Source organism: Fukomys damarensis, unplaced genomic scaffold (genome assembly GCF_012274545.1).
Source record: "Fukomys damarensis isolate Sample0158 unplaced genomic scaffold, DMR_v1.0_HiC HiC_scaffold_19, whole genome shotgun sequence".
Classification (NCBI taxonomy): Eukaryota; Metazoa; Chordata; class Mammalia; order Rodentia; family Bathyergidae; genus Fukomys; species Fukomys damarensis.
In genome coordinates, this window is record NW_022900931.1 from 46,684,093 (window position 1) to 46,692,349 (window position 8,257).

The 8,257-nt window shown below is 42.3% G+C and overlaps 1 non-coding gene across 1 annotated transcript; it reads left to right on the forward strand.

Moving 5' to 3' along the window:
• Nucleotides 1–2,329: 2,329 nt before the first annotated feature.
• Nucleotides 2,330–2,431, forward strand: LOC117287021. The gene has a single exon (XR_004518201.1). It is a non-coding gene; the product is annotated as a U6 spliceosomal RNA (small nuclear RNA).
• Nucleotides 2,432–8,257: the final 5,826 nt, after the last annotated feature.

The window sequence follows — 8,257 nt, forward strand, 5'->3', positions numbered from 1 at the left end:
GCAAGAGACATATAAAATAGCAGGGCAGAAAGGAGATTTGACTTTGACTGGAATTGAAAACTGAGGAAAAAATTTTCAGGAAGTAATAATTATCGTTTATACAGCCAAAGTAATCCAAAAAGCTTTGATTTCAGACACATCTGTGTGGTAGCTGCAAGGCAGATCTGAATTATCAAGCAGTCATCAGATAAACGTAAGAAATCACTGAAGAACACTAGCTAAGAAAGGCAGGTGCGTATGTATGGTTTCAGTCATAGAATTGAAGTCACATTTGCATAACAAACAATACAGCTTCAAGGGAAACAGATACCAATATCAGGCTATGATGATAGCTTAGAACAAGGAGGGTTTGCAAATTGCACTAGATGTGAGAATAACACATAGGCGAGCCTGCGTGCATAGCTTGGTTCCTGTTCGCACAGTTCCTGGTCATAATGGAGTCTAACTCCAGCAACTTTTGGAAAGTACTGCAAAAATATACTTTCAAATACAGCCTTATAGCTTATCAAGTCATGTGAGCAATACATATTTCACCTAGCTCCTATGCCAAAATTCATCATGCCCTGCTATTTCAGTGGTTTTTCATTTTGTTTAGGGTTCAAAACAACCACATTAAAATATTTTAATTACAAACAGCAAAATGATACACAAAGTGATAACCTTTCTTGAGCCCATCAGAGTGCTGCAGTAGCAGGACAACAAATACCCTGAAACTGAAGGAGATTCAAGAGTTTCCAAGGAGAACTAGAATACGAGCCAGGGCTCATGAGCACCAGAGCATAGGAGGCAGACAGGACGGCCGTACAAATGGATTAGAAGAATTCAGCTAAGATTTTTAATAAATGGCTGACAGCCAGGTCTGGCTAAGAACTAGGATCTGATTCTACCAGGGGATTTCACACTCACTTATTGGGTTTTTTCCAGGTACTCCCACCGGTCTCTTGAAAGAATACTGGGCAGAGCCAGCCTAGAAAATGCCTTCCTGGGGGCACACACCTAGATCTCAGGAGCAGCTGCCATTGGTGGGAAGGGCTTGAACTCCTAAAGAACAAAACCTGAAAACCAGGGTAAGGGGCCAGGCACAGGCCCCTATATTGGTGGCGATAGCTAAAAATCTATTGTCTTTCTCTTGGTCAACTCGGTTGGCTAGGAGATTTTTAAACAATTTTTTTTTTTAAGAAATGAAAATAATCGAAAGAAGAGTGGCCAGGTGTGGTTTCTAATACAATTCCACTTCCCAAAGAACTCACACCCAGTTTTCTAGCTCTCCTTTCAAGACCAAAACTTCGGGTCACTTCTGCTTCTGCAGTCTTCCTTATCTATTCCTTGGAAGAAGTTGTCAGTCTTCTTTCTGAAACCCAGAGATTCATTCCTGAGCCAGGCATGATGGTGCACGCCTGTGATCCCAGCACTCTGGAAGGCTGTGGCAAGAGGATGCAAGTTTGAGCCCAGCCTGGGCAACCTAGCAAGACCCTTGTCTCAAAAAATAAAAAATACCAAAAAGTGCTGGGGATGTAGCTCAGTGCAAAGGCCTTGAGCTCAATCCCCAGTACCCAGTGAAAAAAATAAGTAAAAGCTTCGTCCCAGAGTTCTCCGAGTGGACAATGACCCTTTTGCTCTCAGCTCAGGAGCACTCAGAACCTTACTTCTTATGAGTGCCTCTGAGGAGCCCTAGGGTCAGGTGCATAAAATCTATCACTGCAGTTTGCAGGGTCAAGATGCTCTGCGGTTGCTCATCGTGCTTCATCAAGACTCGTCAGGGCTCCCTCTTGCTGCCCCTCTGACACTGTCCCTGTTACTGCCCAGCACAGTGTCGTTCCCTGGGCTTTCTGTCCTCAGTGAGCTTTTTGTTCTAACAGGGGTTTTCTACATGGGGACAGACTCCTCCAGGCTGGGAGTGTTATCAGAATAGGAAAAGGAAGAAGTGGCGGTTAGTAACGGGAAAAGTCTATTCAGCACCGATAAAATTTTATATTTGCAAACTCGACAAACCTCTTTTTAAATTGAAGATAAAAATGAAAGATAAAAAGTTTTGTTTATTCATAAAAGTATTGAAATGCACACTAAAGTGTTGAGAAACATGATCCTGTACATTTCTCCATCCTTCTAAATCATTTTACCAGCGGCGGTTCTTAACCAGCGTGATGCTGCCCCCAGGGGACATTTGCTTGTGTCCAGACACATTTCTGGTTGTTCCAACTGGAGGTGGTCGCTCCTGGCAACTGCGGAGTAGAGGCCAAAACGTTGTTAAACGCCTTCCAATGAACAGAACAGCCCCTCTACCAGAGAATTATCTGGCCTCAAATGTCAAGAATTCTGAGGATTGTACACGCTTCAGCAGCAAATATGCTAAAGTTGGAATGATTCAGAGAAGATTAGCACGGCCCCGTGCAAGGATGAAGGGCTAATTCGTGAAGCGTTCCATATTTTATAGCAAATAGTTTCTTTAATGTGAGAAACAAAGTGTAACTAAGGGCTAAAAGGTATAATGGATCCTGTGAAATAGGAAGAAAAGGGACAAAGAGGAAGGAGAAACAGGAGGGGTGGGGGAAAGGAAAGAAGGGAATGGAATATGGGGAAATGAAAAATAATGGAAACAAAATCTTTGTAGATTGGGAGGGAGGGGTTGAGGGGAGGGCAGAGGAATGCTGAAAAAATAAGAACCAAGATTGATTATGTAAAGGTACAAATTTCCAACAATGAATGTCTTTATATTGTATACATTAAATATACCAATAAATTTAAATTGTTTTGGGGGGTTACCAGGGATTGAACTCAGGGCCTTGTGCTTGTGAGGCAGGTGGCAGCACCACTCAGCTAAATCCCCGGCCCCCAATAAAATTAATTTTAAAAAAGAAAGAATTCTGAGGATTGCTGGGGATTTAGCTCAGTGGTGCCACCACCCGCCTTGCAAGCGCAAAGTCCTGAGTTCGATCCCTTGTACCAAAACAAGAATTCTTAGGACAAGAAACCCTGCTAGTAACTCCCACATTTTTAACTCCAGCCAACATTTTTCTACTAAACTCTATTAAAGTATATTTATTCATTTACCTAGTTACACATTACTACTTCCAGAAAAACTTTTTCTAAAGTAAAGTTTATTTATTCCTCCCAAACTAATACTTCTTTCCCTATAATGTACTAGATCAAAGTTCTTAAAGTTATTCTGGGTCCCTTGCTCTCCCTTATTATTCATATCCAAACAATAATCAAAGCCCCTCAAGCTGTTGCTCCTCCTTCTAGTTGTTAGCAGTATTAAACTGTGAGCAAGTAAATCTCTCCAAGCACCAGCTTTCTCCTTGTAACATAGTAATAACAAATACTAGTACAGCTATCTCCCAGGTGTGGGGAACAGGGAAAGTGGCTGTTACTGGAACCTCTGCAGAAAATCCTAGTCTCCCGAGAGCCATGACAGCACAAGGCAAGTTAATTGATATATAGACAGAAATAAGACTTCAATAAGAAGCTGAGCTTTGTTCTCATCAGTGCCACTCTGGGCAGCAAAGACCCCAGACCTGGGGCCGGGGATTTGGCTCAGTGGCTCTGCCGCCTGCCTTGCAAGCACAAGTTCCAGAGTTCAATCCCCAGTACCAAAAATAAAATAAAATAAATAAACTTCTTTTACTTTAAATTACAGATGTAAGATAGTTTGTCTCAGCAACAGGGAAGCTGACCAATACAGAAGGCATTGCTTGAGGGTCATGGCACACACCTCCAATCTCAGCACTCGGGAGGCTGAAGCAGGAGGATTATGTGCTAGAGACCAGCCTGGGTTACACAGCAAATTCAAGGCTGACCTGGCCCGAATAGTGGAACCATGTTTTTTTAAAACATCAAAATAAATATAAAAATAAAAAGAAGGCAAGGGCCAGGGATTTAGCTCAGTGGCATTGCACCTGCCTTGCAAGCTGAAGGTCCTGAGTTTGATTCCTTGTACTAAAAAAGATCAGAGAAATGTAAATTAAAATAAAACACTTAAAAACAAGAAAAAAGAAGGCAAATGTTTAATCACTTCATGAAAGAGGATATCCAAGTGGGCAAATAAGCACATGAAAAGATAGTAAGTCATCACTCGTCATGGAGATGTGCATCAAAAACATAAAGCCACTGAATGTCTGTCAGATTGGCTAAAGTTAAAAAATTGACAATATCAAGATATACCTCAATCTTTTTCTAAAAATTGCCAGATAGAGCAGATTGCTGCCCTAATCAAATCCTGTGACGAGGTCCCATTGCCTTCAGAATGACATTCAGCCACACCATCCAAATGGCTTACAGCAGCTGAAAGCCATTTGTCACTGCTAACCCCACCCCAATCTTATACTATGCTTGTTTTTGTTCACCAAATTAACCGTGTGGTTGCTTCATTTCCCCCGTGCTATTTTTCTGGGAACAGGCTGTCTTGCCAACTCTCACTCATTCTTCGAGATCAAACTCCCTCTCTACAAAGCCTTCTGTAAGACATGCATGGCTAAACTTTCCTTTGCAAGAGGAAAGGTCACCTAAGAGCTGCTGACTGTCTGAGGGCTACCCTGTCTCCACACAGACCTACCTCGCTTGGGAACACCAAGGATGCTGTGTCATATTTGGGCACCTTGACATGAGGATAATGTTGCAGATGGACTTGTTTTGTTTTTTCTGGGCTTAAAAATGCACACGGTTTGCTGCTGTTTACTGCCCTCTGCTGAAACAAAGTTGGCAGTATGAGTTTCTTCTGCAAAATAAAGGAACCATGTTTTCAAGAAAATGAAAGAAAAATCTGTGTTGTTTATCAGAAGTAATAGCCCACTGACGATCTAGGGGAGCAATAGTCAGTTGCAGAAGCATGAAAAACCTTAGGATAGGCTGGGGATTTAGCTCAGTGGTTCTGCTGTCTGCCTTGCAATCAATCACAAGGACCCACGTTTGATCCTTGGTACCAAAAACAACAACAACAGCAACAAAAACCTGGGGCTACCCTCGCTTTAAGCTCTTTGGCCTGCTCTTCTGTTTGAATGGCTCTTGATCTTTGCATGATTTTTTTTTTTTTTTTTTTTTTTTTTTTTTTTTTTTTTTATCAACGCGGGTCCTTGTGCTTTCGAGGCAGGCGGCAGGCAGCGGCGGAACCACTGAGCTAAATCCCTGGCCATGACTTCTTGATGTAGGAGAAATATAACCCCCAACCTGTTAGATGATGAATGTGCCAAGTCCTTGGTCCCACCAACATCAACAAATGAGTTTGTAAACCAAAGGAAGAAGTTAGGAGCATTTTATTGGAACTAAGGGGAAAAAGAATAACTCCTAGATTTCCAGGAGCAGTCTCAAATGGGCCACCGAGGCCCTTTGTCAGGGGTAATTTATACAGCAAAGGTACAACTTGGGTACAACATGGGTCAAACTACAATCAGCCTATAGGATTACAAGTATAGCTGCTTAGCCAATATTTATCCAATAGGGAAACAAGTCATATAGTAAGAATACATGGAAAGAACAAAGGAAAAAAAAAAAAAGCTCCTCATGACTGAAACCATCAGGAACAAAGATCAGTCTTCTCATGAGAATAGAGCTGTCCTTCAAGCCATGAGGATTCCAGAGCTATAAAACCAAGACTGAGATAATGAATAAACTGAATCCCAGCCCAACACCTAATTCTTAAAAGCTGGCCTCCCATCTGTGAGTGGGCCATTCTGATCCCCTTCACCAGTTCGGGCCCCAAAATCTGCTCAAACTGGGGTCCTTTCCTATTTTTCTTACTCTCTTTCTTAAGGGCTGGTCTGATCTTTGTCAGCTCCTCAAGCTAAAACCCTTACCATTTTCTCTTCCTAATTAAAGCTTTTTCCTATAAATTTGTGCTTTAGTTTTTAATTTCCATTATTACTAAAAGCTAGGACTTGTGCTAGCCAGTGACAGTAAGACACAGTGTTACTGGGTAGCTCTTTCTAAAAGTGGCTCACCAACTAAATATTACCAGGCTCTCGGTTGCACCCCTCTCCCTCTGTAGACAAATTCTCGGTTCTTATCATCTTAAATAAAGAATTGAACAAAATGAGCAAAAAGCAGTGGCTTTTTATTCAAGAAAGTAAAAGTGAAGAGTGAGGGAGAAACTGGCTCTGCAAGGTGAGGTTGGGCTGAATAAAAGGAGAAAAAGCAATAAAAGGGCACCTTGGAGAAAGCAGGGCAGGCTACAGTGAAAAAAGTCACAATAGCAAGTTCTTCTTGGCATCTGTGTTTTTGTACTATGCACATCTCAAGGAAACCACACAAGAACTTCCGCACCCAGGTCCTGAGGGGAGGTACTGGGATTCCACACCTCAGGCTGACAACAGGTCTAGCAATCTATTAAAAACCTGCTGGGACGGGGTTTTAGCTCAGTGGTTCCACTGCATGCCTAGCAAGCACAAGGTCCCGCGTTCAATCCGCGGTACCAAAAAAAACAAAAAACAAAAAAACACCTGCTCATGTTTTTAATGAAGAAGCCACATGCAGGGCTTTGGGAACTATTGTGCCCATGTGTCCAAAACCTTGTAATTAACAGGTCACATCTATACCCCCCCAGCTTTGACAAGCCCTAATCTCCTGTCTCAATAGTATTTTACTTTTTTCTTTGGTACTGGGAAATGAACTTGGGACCTTGCACTTTGCAAGGCAGGTGCTAAATCCCTGGCCCAGCAGGTATATTACTTTTAAAGGAAAGAAGCCAGGCATGGTGGCGCACGCCTTTAATCCCAGCGCTGGGGAGGCTGAGGAAGGAGGATTGGATATTTGTGAGTTTGAGACCAGCCTGGGCTACATAGTGAGGTCCAGGTCGGTCTCAACTACGTAGTGAGACCCTGTCTCAAACAAAACAAAACAAAACAAAACTTTTAAAGGAAAGGGAAATGGCAGGGTATGGTAGTGTACATTTGTAATCCCATCTCTCTGAAAGGCTGAGGCAGGAGGATTGCAAGTTTAAGCCCAGCATAGACAACTGAACGACTTAACAAAACCCTGTCTCAAAAAATAAAAAGGGCTGGGAATGTAGCTCAGTGAGGAGTCCATGATTTGAATCCCCAGTACTACAATCAATCAATCAATAAATCAATAATTAATAACTAAATTCTAAGGGCCGGGGATTTAGCTCAGTAGTTCTACAGCCTGCCTCGAAAGCCAAGGTCCAGAGTTTGATTCCCCGGTACCAAAACAAGCAAACAAACACAGTAACGAAACAAATTCTATAAATTACCAAAGAAAAAGATGATTGGTGCAGAGAAGCTACCCTAACACTAAGCTGTAGGTCACTAAACTACATGTGACTGATTTGGGCATAAAGTGGTTGGCCATTTGTGACAGTTGCTCAGCTGCAACCTCCAAGGTTACAATTTAGATGTCCCCATGAAGTTTCATGATCATAGGTAGGACTCTGGATGGTGATTGGATTAGAGGGGGCCATTGTAGCTGATTGCTGTTCAGAGTTGGGGCCCGGTCTGAAGAGGCAGGTGCTGCGGGTATGACCTGGAAGGTCACCCCGCATCTCCCTTCCTGGCTCCTCTCCTGCTTCTCTGCTTCTCTGACCCCATTACACATGCAGCTTCTCCAGAAGTATGACACAAAGCAACTTTCAAAAAGCATTTCAAAATGGATTTGGGAGGTCACAAAGGTCTGGGCCTACGTATATATTTGCCTGCTGCCTGGGAAAGTGGACTCTTGAACTGGGCAAAAGAAAATGATAAAAGAAGGAAGACCTTTGAAGTGAGCCAAGGCTGCCAACTCGTTAACATCTGTTTTTGTTACTTTCGTCATCACTGGGACAAAATACCCAATTTAAAAATTTAAAATACCCTCAATTTAAGGGAGGAAAGATTTATTTATTTATTTTCTCAGTACTGGGGATCAAACTCAGGACCTTGCACTTGCAAGGCATGAGTGGCACCACTGAGCTAACTCCCCAGCCTGGGAAAGATTGATTTTTGACTCACAGTTTGTAGAGGTTTCAGTCCCTAGGCAGCTGGGTCCAAGGAGGGATGACATGGCACAGGGGAATAATTTTCTTCTGGATTTCACAAAATTGAAATAACTATTTTGAAAGAAATTTTAAAATGTTGTCAATAATTCAGAAATATGCATTGCCATGGCATTGAGGAAATGCTTTTGAAAATATGCCAAAATATTCAAAAATTTTTTGCTCTAATCTTGTACTACCAGCTCAACCTAGCAGAATTTCTGCCCAGTTCTAATTTTGTTCATCCTTGAGGCATCCTTGAGGACAGGATGCCTATAGGCCCAAGTTTTGTTTTTGGTG